This window comes from Rattus norvegicus, chromosome 18 (assembly GCF_036323735.1).
Source record: "Rattus norvegicus strain BN/NHsdMcwi chromosome 18, GRCr8, whole genome shotgun sequence".
NCBI lineage: Eukaryota > Metazoa > Chordata > Mammalia > Rodentia > Muridae > Rattus > Rattus norvegicus.
Window position 1 is genome coordinate 16,887,567 of NC_086036.1, and position 13,514 is coordinate 16,901,080.

The 13,514-nt window shown below is 41.1% G+C and overlaps 1 protein-coding gene across 15 annotated transcripts in view; it reads left to right on the forward strand.

Moving 5' to 3' along the window:
• Kiaa1328 (KIAA1328 homolog) overlaps nucleotides 1–13,514 on the forward strand; it is a 299,019-nt gene that overhangs the window by 125,146 nt on the left and 160,359 nt on the right. The window lies entirely within an intron of this gene.

The following is a 13,514-nucleotide window of genomic DNA, read 5'->3' on the forward strand; positions in this document are numbered from 1 at the left end:
GGACCACTCCATTTTTGTGTATTATACTCCTCCTCCTAAGGCTCAGAGATTGTTGCAGAAGAGAGGGTGGAGAGAGTGTGTGAGCTAGAGGAAATGGATGACAGCAAGGAAACATTGCCTTCTGTAACAGCAGGGCAGGTCCACGTGTGAACTCACTGTGGTTATGGCCACATACCTTTGCAGGCCCAAACCAGAACAAACCTCAGCATGGAATGGGAAACTGGGGGCATAGTCCTTCTGCTAGCCGAGTAGCTGTTGGCAGTCGTTAGCTTCTGAGAGAGGGAGAGTCTGTTTCCTCCAAGAGCACCATTCCTGACAAGTCACCCATGAGCCAATGGAAGGCTATATTACCATGAACATTTGTACAGCATAAATTTGCCTTGATAAGTTAGCATGAGGAGAGACAATATTGAGGAGACAGGGTAAGTGAGGTAGGTTTGGGAAGACTTGGGAGAGGAAGGATAAATTTGATCAAAATACACTATAGAAATTTTTAAAGCAATAATTTATTAACTAAGCTGTAAAGTAATAGGAAAAAAGACATGCCATTGATCTCTGGGTTCCCCATACATACACAAACACAGGGAAGCACCTATGTCCGAACATTCACATATACATTTCGTATGCTATAAACAGCATAGATGGATAGATAGATAGATAGACAGACAGACAGACAGACAGATAGATAGATAATACATAGGTGGTAAACATGGAATGTATGAAGCAAATGCCACACAATTTGCATATTCTTATTGTAAACACTTTTTTTAAAGGTTTCTTTTTTTTTTTTCTTCTTTTTTTCGGAGCTGGGGACCGAACCCAGGGCCTTGCGTTTGCTAGGCAAGCGCTCTACCACTGAGCTAAATCCCCAACCCCGTAAACACTTTTTAAATGGAAGGATTACACTCAGTGACAAAAATCACATCATGGTAAATATCTACCCAGTAGCAAGTCATCTGTTTATTATGTCTTACACATTCCATGTGTTACTGCACACAACAGAGCAGTGCTTTGTTCATTCATTCAGTGCTGGATTTTCAGTTTCGTTGTTGTCTAAAGGACTGCCATCATGCACGCAGTCTGCCATTGCCTGCAGCGTCACTGGGTGATGCACGCAGTCTGCCATTGCCTGCAGCGTCACTGGGTGATGCACGCAGTCTGCCACTGCCTGCAGCGTCATTGGGTGATGCACGCAGTCTGCCACTGCCTGCAGCGTCACTGGGTGATGCACGCAGTCTGCCATTGCCTGCAGCGTCACTGGGTGATGCACGCAGTCTGCCATTGCCTGCAGCGTCACTGGGTGATGTCTGTCTGCATGGCTTGGTGTTCCACCAGCTGCTGAGACTTTGAGCTCATCATTCTGTTTGCTTTTCCTCTTCAGATTACATACTAGTCCTGAATCACGTTTTAGGTTTTTCTGATTTCTAGTATTTCACATACGCTGTGAAGATTAGCTAATAGGGTTCTCATTTTGTTTACTGTACTTTTCATCTCTTGTATTTCTATTTTGTTCTTTCAACTTTGGTAGGGCTTGTTTGGTTTTTTGTTTGTTTGTTTTTGGTGTTTGTTCTTCCAAACTCATCTCTTTGTTGAGTTTTCTATTTTATTTTCATTATCGTACTTTCCCTTAATCCTTCAGACATTTTTAAGTCGTTGAAGATATATTTTTTAAAGGAGTTTTGAAACGTGTTCTAATATTTGGTCTCCCTCCTTTTCTAGTCATGTTTTTAACACAGTTTACTTTCTTCTTCTCTTTTTTTTTTATTCTTTGTAACTTGTTTTGTTTTTCAGACAAGGTTTCTCTGTGAAGGCTGTCCTGGAACTTGCTCTGTAGACCAGACTTGCCTCCAGAGATTCACCCGCCTCTGCCCTTGAATCCAGGATTCAATGCACCAGCCACCACTTCCCAGCTTCTTGGTCGCTTTATTGAAAACTATACATTCCCGTGACGTGGCGGCTGCAGCTGCTTATCCCTGCTCTTGGAGGTGGTTGGTGGTGTTTCTCGTCTGCTACTTTGCAGGCAGCAGTCCCATGGCATCTCTAGCTGTGTGAGGCCTTGCTTCATAGAGGACTCCTTGAATCCATACAGCCTGATAAGCAAATGGCCGCTCACAGTAGGGTGCTCACCAGACTCACTCTTGGTTCTACTTGTGAGTTGAAAAATGTCTACTTTCTGTCATGCCTTCTCGTATCTTTTCTATAAGACATATCACATTCAAATACATAGTAGTTAGGACCATCTCAAATCTACTGAATATATGTATGACCTTGAGGTAGATACTACCTTCCAGACCACAGGAATATAGGAATACCACTAAGGATTCCTAGTACCTCATTAAACCCATTTCCTGTTAAAATGCCAGTTGTCAGCTGCTTTCTCTAACCAGTCAGTCCTACTTTATGGTGACATGTGTTTGAAAATGTTAACCATGGTCTCACATATTAAATATTCGTTGTTAACAGAAGGGTTCCATGACATCAGAAGTCACATATCAAAATTAACAGTGTAGATCTATAATATCATTAGTCAAATCCTTCTTCCTATATTTATACATAGCTCTGTGTAATATTTAGTTTTGAGAACTTTTTAAAATGTATCTCCTTTAACTTTTAAATGTACAAAAGTGGTCTCTGGAATTATGGAGTTGTGAACTATACCTACTTGTTCAGTAATGCTTCTGTTGTATCTTATGGTCTCTTTAAGCAGGAAGGGAAATGCTAAGAAAATAGGGAAGAAGGGGAATACATTTGGTTATACTAAGAGGTGTATCTACCTGTACGTACCATGGAAATGGTCCAGTTTAAAAAAAGAAACAAACCTATAGTGTTTACAGGAAAACCAAGCAATGCCCTTTAAAAAAGGACCTAATGAAAGTAAAGTTTTAATCCATGTTAAATGATAAAATAAATATGTAGATGCACAGTTCACCTAGAAATAGTCTGGCAGCTGGCTTGTGGGAAGAGCTGCTGTGAGAACTGTAGTCTGTAGGTCTCTAGAAGTAGCAGATCTGTAGTTATTAGAAACAGCAGTGTGATACTACCTGTGAGGGATGGACAGTGGACAGGATTTTTTATTTATATAGTATTATCCAGACTACTTACTAAATTATGACTTATGGTTATGGAAACTATTATCAAGTATTTGTATTTTTATGTCTGAGTGGTTCATTTAAGAAATTTTACAGGAACGTTTTAGACAGGAAGGTGAAAAACAAAAAAGTAAATGTGATCATTCATCTAGAATCTAATTTGTTTTTCTATAACATGGTTAAGAAAAGGTACATTTATTTTAGCATCACATATATTAGAGAATGATAGACTAAAAATAAAAGCTTGTTGAAAATATGCAAATACCCGCGGATCCCGGCCCGCAGCAGCTCTCTGCTCCCAGACCCGGTGAGAGAGAGACCCAACCGCCTGGTCAGGTGGGCACTCCTGAGGCTGCAGAGCGGAAGAGACCACCAACACTGCTCACCCCTGCCCACATCCCTGGCCCAAGAGGAAACTGTATAAGGCCTCTGGGCTCCCGTGGGGGAGGGCCCAGGAGCGGCAGGACCCCTGCCACAGACACCGCCGGACCCTGAGGGAAACAGACCGGATAAACAGTTCTCTGCACCCAAATCCCGTGGGAGGGAGAGCTAAACCTTCAGAGAGGCAGACAGGCCTGGGAAACCAGAAGAGACTGCTCCCTGCACACACATCTCGGACGCCAGAGGAAAAAGCCAAAGACCATCTGGAACCCTGGTGCACTGAAGCTCCCGGAAGGGGCGGCACAGGTCTTCCTGGTTGCTGCCGCTGCAGAGAGCCCCTGGACAGCACCCCACGAGCAAACCTGAGCCTCGGGACCACAGGTAAGACCAAATTTTCTGCTGCAAGAAAGCTGCCTGGTGAACTCAAGACACAGGCCCACAGGAACAGCTGAAGACCTGTAGAGAGGAAAAACTACACGCCCGAAAGCAGAACACTCTGTCCCCATAACTGACTGAAAGAGAGGAAAACAGGTCTACAGCACTCCTGACACACAGGCTTATAGGACAGTCTAGCCACTGTCAGAAATAGGAGAACAAAGTAACACTAGAGATAATCTGATGGCGAGAGGCAAGCGCAGGAACCCAAGCAACAGAAACCAAGACTACATGCCATCATCGGAGCCCAATTCTCCCACCAAAACAAACATGGAATATCCAAACACACCAGAAAAGCAAGATCTAGTTTCAAAATCATATTTGATCATGATGCTGGAGGACTTCAGGAAAGACCTGAACACACTTAGGGAAGCACAGGAAAACATTAATAAACAAGTAAAAGCCTACAGAGAGGAATCGCAAAAATCCCTGAAAGAATTCCAGGAAAACACAATCAAACAGTTGAAGGAATTAAAAATGGAAATAGAAGCAATCAAGAAAGAACACATGGAAACAACCCTGGATATAGAAAACCAAAAGAAGAGACAAGGAGCTGTAGATACAAGCTTCACCAACAGAATACAAGAGATGGAAGAGAGAATCTCAGGAGCAGAAGATTCCATAGAAATCATTGACTCAACTGTCAAAGATAATGTAAAGCGGAAAAAGCTACTGGTCCAAAACATACAGGAAATCCAGGACTCAATGAGAAGATCAAACCTAAGGATAATAGGTATAGAAGAGAGTGAAGACTCCCAGCTCAAAGGACCAGTAAAGATCTTCAACAAAATCATAGAAGAAAACTTCCCTAACCTAAAAAAAGAGATACCCATAGACATACAGGAAGCCTACAGAACTCCAAATAGATTGGACCAGAAAAGAAACACCTCCCGTCACATAATTGTCAAAACACCAAACGCACAAAATAAAGAAAGAATATTAAAAGCAGTAAGGGAAAAAGGTCAAGTAACATATAAAGGGAGACCTATCAGAATCACACCAGACTTCTCGCCAGAAACTATGAAGGCCAGAAGATCCTGGACTGATGTTATACAGACCCTAAGAGAACACAAATGCCAGCCCAGATTACTGTATCCAGCAAAACTCTCAATTAACATTGATGGAGAAACCAAGATATTCCATGACAAAACCAAATTTACACAATATCTTTCTACAAATCCAGCACTACAAAGGATAATAAATGGTAAAGCCCAACATAAGGAGGCAAGCTATACCCTAGAAGAAGCAAGAAACTAATCGTCTTGGCAACAAAACAAAGAGAATGAAAGCACACAAACATAACCTCACATCAAATATGAATATAACGGGAAGCAATAATCACTATTCCTTAATATCTCTCAATATCAATGGCCTCAACTCCCCAATAAAAAGACGTAGATTAACAAACTGGATACGCAACGAGGACCCTGCATTCTGCTGCCTACAGGAAACACACCTCAGAGACAAAGACAGACACTACCTCAGAGTGAAAGGCTGGAAAACAACTTTCCAAGCAAATGGTCAGAAGAAGCAAGCTGGAGTAGCCATTCTAATATCAAATAAAATCAATTTCCAACTAAAAGTCATCAAAAAAGATAAGGAAGGACACTTCATATTCATCAAAGGAAAAATCAACCAAGATGAACTCTCAATCCTAAATATCTATGCCCCAAATACAAGGGCACCTACATATGTAAAAGAAACCTTACTAAAGCTCAAAACACACATTGCACCTCACACAATAATAGTGGGAGATTTCAACACCCCACTCTCATCAATGGACAGATCATGGAAACAGAAATTAAACAGTGATGTAGACAGACTAAGAGAAGTCATGAGCCAAATGGACTTAACGGATATTTATAGAACATTCTATCCTAAAGCAAAAGGATATACCTTCTTCTCAGCTCCTCATGGTACTTTCTCCAAAATTGACCATATAATTGGTCAAAAAACGGGCCTCAACAGGTACAGAAAGATAGAAATAATCCCATGCGTGCTATCGGACCACCACGGCCTAAAACTGGTCTTCAATAACAATAAGGGAAGAATGCCCACATATACGTGGAAATTGAACAATGCTCTACTCAATGATAACCTGGTCAAGGAAGAAATAAAGAAAGAAATTAAAAACTTTTTAGAATTTAATGAAAATGAAGATACAACATACTCAAACTTATGGGACACAATGAAAGCTGTGCTAAGAGGAAAACTCATAGCGATGAGTGCCTGCAGAAAGAAACAGGAAAGAGCATATGTCAGCAGCTTGACAGCACACCTAAAAGCTCTAGAACAAAAAGAAGCAAATACACCCAGGAGGAGTAGAAGGCAGGAAATAATCAAACTCAGAGCTGAAATCAACCAAGTAGAAACAAAAAGGACCATAGAAAGAATCAACAGAACCAAAAGTTGGTTCTTTGAGAAAATCAACAAGATAGATAAACCCTTAGCCAGACTAACGAGAGGACACAGAGAGTGTGTCCAAATTAACAAAATCAGAAATGAAAAGGGAGACATAACTACAGATTCAGAGGAAATTCAAAAAATCATCAGATCTTACTATAAAAACCTATATTCAACAAAATTTGAAAATCTTCAGGAAATGGACAATTTTCTAGACAGATACCAGGTATCGAAGTTAAATCAGGAACAGATAAACCAGTTAAACAACCCCATAACTCCTAAGGAAATAGAAACAGTCATTAAAGGTCTCCCAACCAAAAAGAGCCCAGGTCCAGACGGGTTTAGTGCAGAATTCTATCAAACCTTCATAGAAGACCTCATACCAATATTATCCAAACTATTCCACAAAATTGAAAAAGATGGAGCCCTACCGAATTCCTTCTATGAAGCCACAATTACTCTTATACCTAAACCACACAAAGACACAACAAAGAAAGAGAACTTCAGACCAATTTCCCTTATGAATATCGATGCAAAAATACTCAATAAAATTCTGGCAAACCGAATTCAAGAGCACATCAAAACAATCATCCACCATGATCAAGTAGGCTTCATCCCAGGCATGCAGGGATGGTTTAATATACGGAAAACCATCAACGTGATCCATTATATAAACAAACTGAAAGAACAGAACCACATGATCATTTCATTAGATGCTGAGAAAGCATTTGACAAAATTCAACACCCCTTCATGATAAAAGTCCTGGAAAGAATAGGAATTCAAGGCCCATACCTAAACATAGTAAAAGCCATATACAGCAAACCAGTTGCTAACATTAAACTAAATGGAGAGAAACTTGAAGCAATCCCACTAAAATCAGGGACTAGACAAGGCTGCCCACTCTCTCCCTACTTATTCAATATAGTTCTTGAAGTTCTAGCCAGAGCAATCAGACAACAAAAGGAGATCAAAGGGATACAGATCGGAAAAGAAGAGGTCAAAATATCACTATTTGCAGATGACATGATAGTATATTTAAGTGATCCCAAAAGTTCCACCAGAGAACTACTAAAGCTGATAAACAACTTCAGCAAAGTGGCTGGGTATAAAATTAACTCAAATAAATCAGTTGCCTTCCTCTATACAAAAGAGAAACAAGCCGAGAAAGAAATTAGGGAAACGACACCCTTCATAATAGACCCAAATAATATAAAGTACCTCGGTGTGACTTTAACCAAGCAAGTAAAAGATCTGTACAATAAGAACTTCAAGACACTGAGGAAAGAAATTGAAGAAGACCTCAGAAGATGGAAAGATCTCCCATGCTCATGGATTGGCAGGATTAATATGGTAAAAATGGCCATTTTACCAAAAGCAATCTACAGATTCAATGCAATCCCCATCAAAATACCAATCCAATTCTTCAAAGAGTTAGACAGAACAATTTGCAAATTCATCTGGAATACCAAAAAACCCGGGATAGCTAAAGCTATCCTCAACAATAAAAGGACTTCAGGGGGAATCACTATCCCTGAACTCAAGCAGTATTACAGAGCAATAGTGATAAAAACTGCATGGTATTGGTACAGAGACAGACAGATAGACCAATGGAATAGAATTGAAGACCCAGAAATGAACCCACACACCTATGGTCACTTGATTTTTGACAAAGGAGCCAAAACCATCCAATGGAAAAAAGATAGCATTTTCAGCAAATGGTGCTGGTTCAACTGGAGGGCAACATGTAGAAGAATGCAGATCGATCCATCCTTATCACCCTGTACAAAGCTTAAGTCCAAGTGGATCAAGGACCTCCACATCAAACCAGACACACTCAAACTAATAGAAGAAAAACTAGGGAAGCATCTGGAACACATGGGCACTGGAAAAAATTTCCTGAACAAAACACCAATGGCTTATGCTCTAAGATCAAGAATCGACAAATGGGATCTCATAAAACTGCAAAGCTTCTATAAGGCAAAGGACACTGTGGTTAGGACAAAACGGCAACCAACAGATTGGGAAAAGATCTTTACCAATCCTACAACAGATAGAGGCCTTATTTCCAAAATATACAAAGAACTCAAGTTAGACCGCATGGAAACAAATAACCCTATTAAAAAATGGGGTTCAGAGCTAAACAAAGAATTCACAGCTGAGGAATGCCGAATGGCTGAGAAACACATAAAGAAATGTTCAACATCTTTAGTCATAAGGGAAATGCAAATCAAAACAACCCTGAGATTTCACCTCACACCAGTGCGATTGGCTAAGATCAAAAACTCAGGTGACAGCAGATGCTGGCGAGGATGTGGAGAAAGAGGAACACTCCTCCATTGTTGGTGGGATTGCAGACTGGTAAAACCATTCTGGAAATCAGTCTGGAGGTTCCTCAGAAAATTGGACATTGAACTGCCTGAGGATCCAGCTATACCTCTCTTGGGCATATACCCAAAAGATGCCTCAACATATAAAAGAGACACGTGCTCCACTATGTTCATCGCAGCCTTATTTATAATAGCCAGAAAATGGAAAGAACCCAGATGCCCTTCAACAGAGGAATGGATACAGAAAATGTGGTACATCTACACAATGGAATATTACTCAGCTATCAAAAACAACGAGTTTATGAAATTCGTAGGCAAATGGTTGGAACTGGAAAATATCATCCTGAGTGAGCTAACCCAATCACAGAAAGACATACATGGTATGCACTCATTGATAAGTGGCTATTAGCCCAAATGCTTGAATTACCCTAGATCCCTAGAACAAACGAAACTCAAGACGGATGATCAAAATGTGAATGCTTCACTCCTTCTTTAAATGAGGAAAAAGAATACCCTTGGCAGGGAAGGGAGAGGCAAAGATTAAAACAGAGAACACCCATTCAGAGCCTGCCCCACATGTGGCCCATACATATACAGCCACCCAATTAGACAAGATGGATGAAGCAAAGAAGTGCAGACCGACAGGAGCCGGATGTAGATCGCTCCTGAGAGACACAGCCAGAATACAGCAAATATAGAGGCGAATGCCAGCAGCAAACCACTGAACTGAGAATAGGTCCCCTATTGAAGGAATCAGAGAAAGAACTGGAAGAGCTTGAAGGGGCTCGAGACCCCAAAAGTACAACAATGCCAAGCAACCAGAGCTTCCAGGGACTAAGCCACTACCTAAAGACTATACATGGACTGACCCTGGACTCTGACCCCATAGGTAGCAATGAATATCCTAGTAAGAGTACCAGTGGAAGGGGAAGCCCTGGGTCCTGCTAAGACTGAACCCACAGTGAACTAGTCTATGGGGGGAGGGCGGCAATGGGGGGAGGGTTGGGAGGGGAACACCCATAAGGAAGGGGAGGGGGGAGGGGGATGTTTGCCCGGAAACCGGGAAAGGGAATAACACTCGAAATGTATATAAGAAATACTCAAGTTAATAAAAAAAAAAAAAAAAAAAATGGAAAAAAAAATAAAAAAAATAAAAAGAAAATGTGCAAATATATTAATATAAAGAATGACTATTCTAATTTGTTTTATAATTGTAACTAAGAAATTTATATACTATGTTTAATATTATTGTATAATAAGTGGCTGTATACAATTTGAGCAACTTATATAATAGCACTGTGTGTGTGTATGTGTAATTTTTTTATTTACATTTCAGTGTTATTCCCTTTCCTGGTTTCCCAGACATAAGCACCCTCTCCCATCCCTCTCCCCTTCTTATATAAGGGTGTTCCCTTCCCTGTTCACCCCCCTTTTCCATCCCCCTGACTTTCCCCTACACTGGGGGTCGGACTTCAGCAAGACCAAGGGCTTCTCCTTCCATTGGTACCCAAAAGGCCATCCTCTGCTACAAATGCAGTTGGAGCCATGGATCTGTCCATGTATTCTCTTTGAGTAGTGGTTTAGTCCCTGGGAACTCTGCTTGGTTGGCATTGTTGTTCTTATGGGGTTGAAAGCCCCTTCAGCTCTTTCAATCCTTTCTCTAATTCCTCCAAACAGGGTCCCGTACTCAGTTCAGTGGTTTGCTGCTGGCATTCATCTCTGTATTGGACATGCTCTGGCTGTGTCTCAGGAGACAGCTATAACCAGTTCCTGTCAGCATTCACTTCTTAGCTTCATCTATCTTATCTGGTTTTGATAGCTGTATATGTATGGGCCACATGTGGGGCAGACTCTGAATGGCCATTCCTTCAGTCTCTACTCTAAACTTTACCTCCCTATGCCCTCCTATGGATATTTTTGTTCGCCTTTTAAAGAAGGAGTGAAGCATCCACATTTTGGTCCTGCTTCTTGAGTATTCATGTGGTCTCTGCATTGCATCTTGGTTAATTTGAGCATTTGAACTAATATCCACTTATCAATGAGTACATATCATGTGTGTTTTTCTGTGATTGGGTTACCTCACTCAGGATGATATTTTCCAGTTCCATCAATTTGCCTATGAATTTGATGAAGTCATTGTTTTTGATAGCTGAGTAGTACTCCATTTTCTGTATCCATTCGTTGGTTGAAGGACATCTGAGTTCTTTCCAGCTTCTGGCTATTATAAATAAGGCTGCTGTGAACATAGTGGATCATGTGTCTTTGTTGTATGTTGAAGCATCTTTTGGTTATATGCCCAGGAGAGGTATAGCTGGGTCCTCAGATAGTGCAATGTCCAACTTTCTGAGGAACCTTCAGACTGATTTCCTAAGTGGTTGTACCAGTTTGCACTCCCACCAACAATGGAGGAGTGTTCCTCTTTCTCCTCATCCTCGGCAGCTTCCGTTGTAAAGATCTTTTCCCAATCTATTGATTGCTGTTTTGTCCTAATGACAGTGTCCTTGGCCTTACAGAAGCTTTGCAGTTTTATGAGGTCCCATTTGTCGTTTCTTGCTCTTAGAGCATAAGCGATTAGTGTTTTGTTCAGGAAATTTTCCCCAGTGCCCATGCGATCAAGACTTAATGGGTCATTGAAATAGGAACATGGAAGACAGGTTTGAGAGTGATTTGAACTATTTGTTCAAAGTACCCTAGAGTCCATTCTTGTGATATTTTGGCCAAAAAGTGATAGGGATTGCTTTTTGCCCTTGTCCTAAAAAATCTACCTGAGGACAAATTAAAGAGTTTTATTTTAATGTCTTTGCCAGAGGAGATTTCAAAACAGCTGATGTTGATTGCAGTATATGGTTATTACTAATAACTTTATGCATATCTATAATGAAGAGTAACAAGCTAAACAAAGAAATATAAAATATCCAAATCCCGTGGGGAAGAGAGCATACCACCCAGGAGTCCTGAGGCTGCAGAACAGACTGTCACCTCTGCACACCTTGGCCCACATCCCTGGTCCAAGGGGGAAACTGCACAGTGCCTTAGGACACAGGGATATAGGAAGAGACAGCTGCTGGTACTCGAGGTTCTGGTCTGTGCCCAGGATCCAATTGAACTGGCCAAACAGCTCCCTGCACCCATATCCCACGGGGGAGAGAGCTGGACCCTCAGAAGTGTGGATACTCCTGAGAAGTCAGAGGAGACTACCCTCTGCCCACAGTCCAGACCCAAGAGAGAATTGCATAGCGCCAACTGTGCCTGTGGGGTGCAAGGACCTACACGAGCAAACAGGGGCAGGACCCTTGGATTCCTGCCTGCAACTAGAGCTGGAAGACAGGCTCCAAAAGCACTGCCACAGCTGGAAGCAGAGGTAAGACACACTTTTCTGCTAACAAGTGACCTGCCTGGTGGATTCAAGATACAAAGAGGCAGAAGCCCTCTGGGTCAGGGCACTTCCTGTTTCTGGCTCTGCCCAGAAGTGAACTGATACCATCCCACAGTTCCCTGCACCCCAGTCCTGTTGGGGAAGAGAGCTGAAAGAGAGAGAGAAGGAGACACACCTGAAATCAGAGCACCTGTTCTCAGGAAAGGCCGAAAGAAAACAGTTAAACAGTTCTACAGGAGTGCTGACACAGAGGCCTACAGCAGGGTCAAGTCACTCTCAGAAACAGCAAGACAAGCAAACACCAGAGACCACCCAATGGCTAGAGGCAAGCGCAGGAAACTAAGCAACAGACACCAAGACGACTCGGCATCATCAGAGCCCAGTTCTCCCACCAAAGAAAATACTGGATATCCAAACACACAAGAAAAGCAAGATTTAGATTTAAAATCAAATTTTTTGATAATGATGGGGGACCTTAAGAAAGACATAAAGAACTCCCTTAGAGAAATGCAGGAAAACACAAGTAAACAAGTAGAAGCCCTTAGAGAGGAAACACAAAAATCCCTGAAAGATTACAGGAAAACACAACCAAACAGGTGAAAGAATTGAAAATGGAAATAGAAACAATAAAGCACAAAGGGAGACAACCCTGAATATGGAAAACTAAAGGAAGAGATAAGGAGCCTTAGATACAAGCATCACCAACAGAATACAGGAGATAGAAAAGAGAATATCAGGCAGAAGATACCATAGAAAACATTGACACAACTGTCAAAGATAATGTAAAATGCAAAAAGCTCCTAGCACAAAATATACAGGAAATCCAGGACACAATGGAAAGATCAAACCTAAGGATAATAGATATAGAAATGAGTGAAGACTCCCAACTTAAAGAGCCAGTAAATATACTCAACAAAATTATAGAATAAAACTTCCCTAACCTAAAGAAAGAGATGCCCATAACCATACAAGAAACTTACAGAACTCCTAATAGATTGGACCAGAAGAGAAATTTCTCCCATCACATAATAGTTAAAACGCCAAATGCACAAAACAAAGAAAGAATATTAAAAGCAGTAAGGGAAAAAGGTCAAGTGACATATAAAGGCAGACCTATAAAAATTACACAAGACTTCTCACCAGAGACTATGAAACCAGAAGATCCAGGACAGATGTCATAGAGACCCTAAGAGAACAAAATTGCCAACCCAAGTTACTGTATCCAGCAAAACTCTCAATTAACACAGATGGAGAAACCAAGATATTCCATGACAAAACCAAATTTATGCACTATCTTTCTACAAATTCAGCCTTACAAAGGATAATAGATGGAAAACTCCAACACAAGGAGAGAAACTACACTGTACAGAAAGCAAGAATAAAATATCCTTACAATGAAACCAAAAGGAAAACAAACGTAATTCCACCTCTAAAAGTGAAAATAACGGGAAGCGACAATCACTATTCCTTAATATCTCTTCATATCAATGGACTCAATTCCC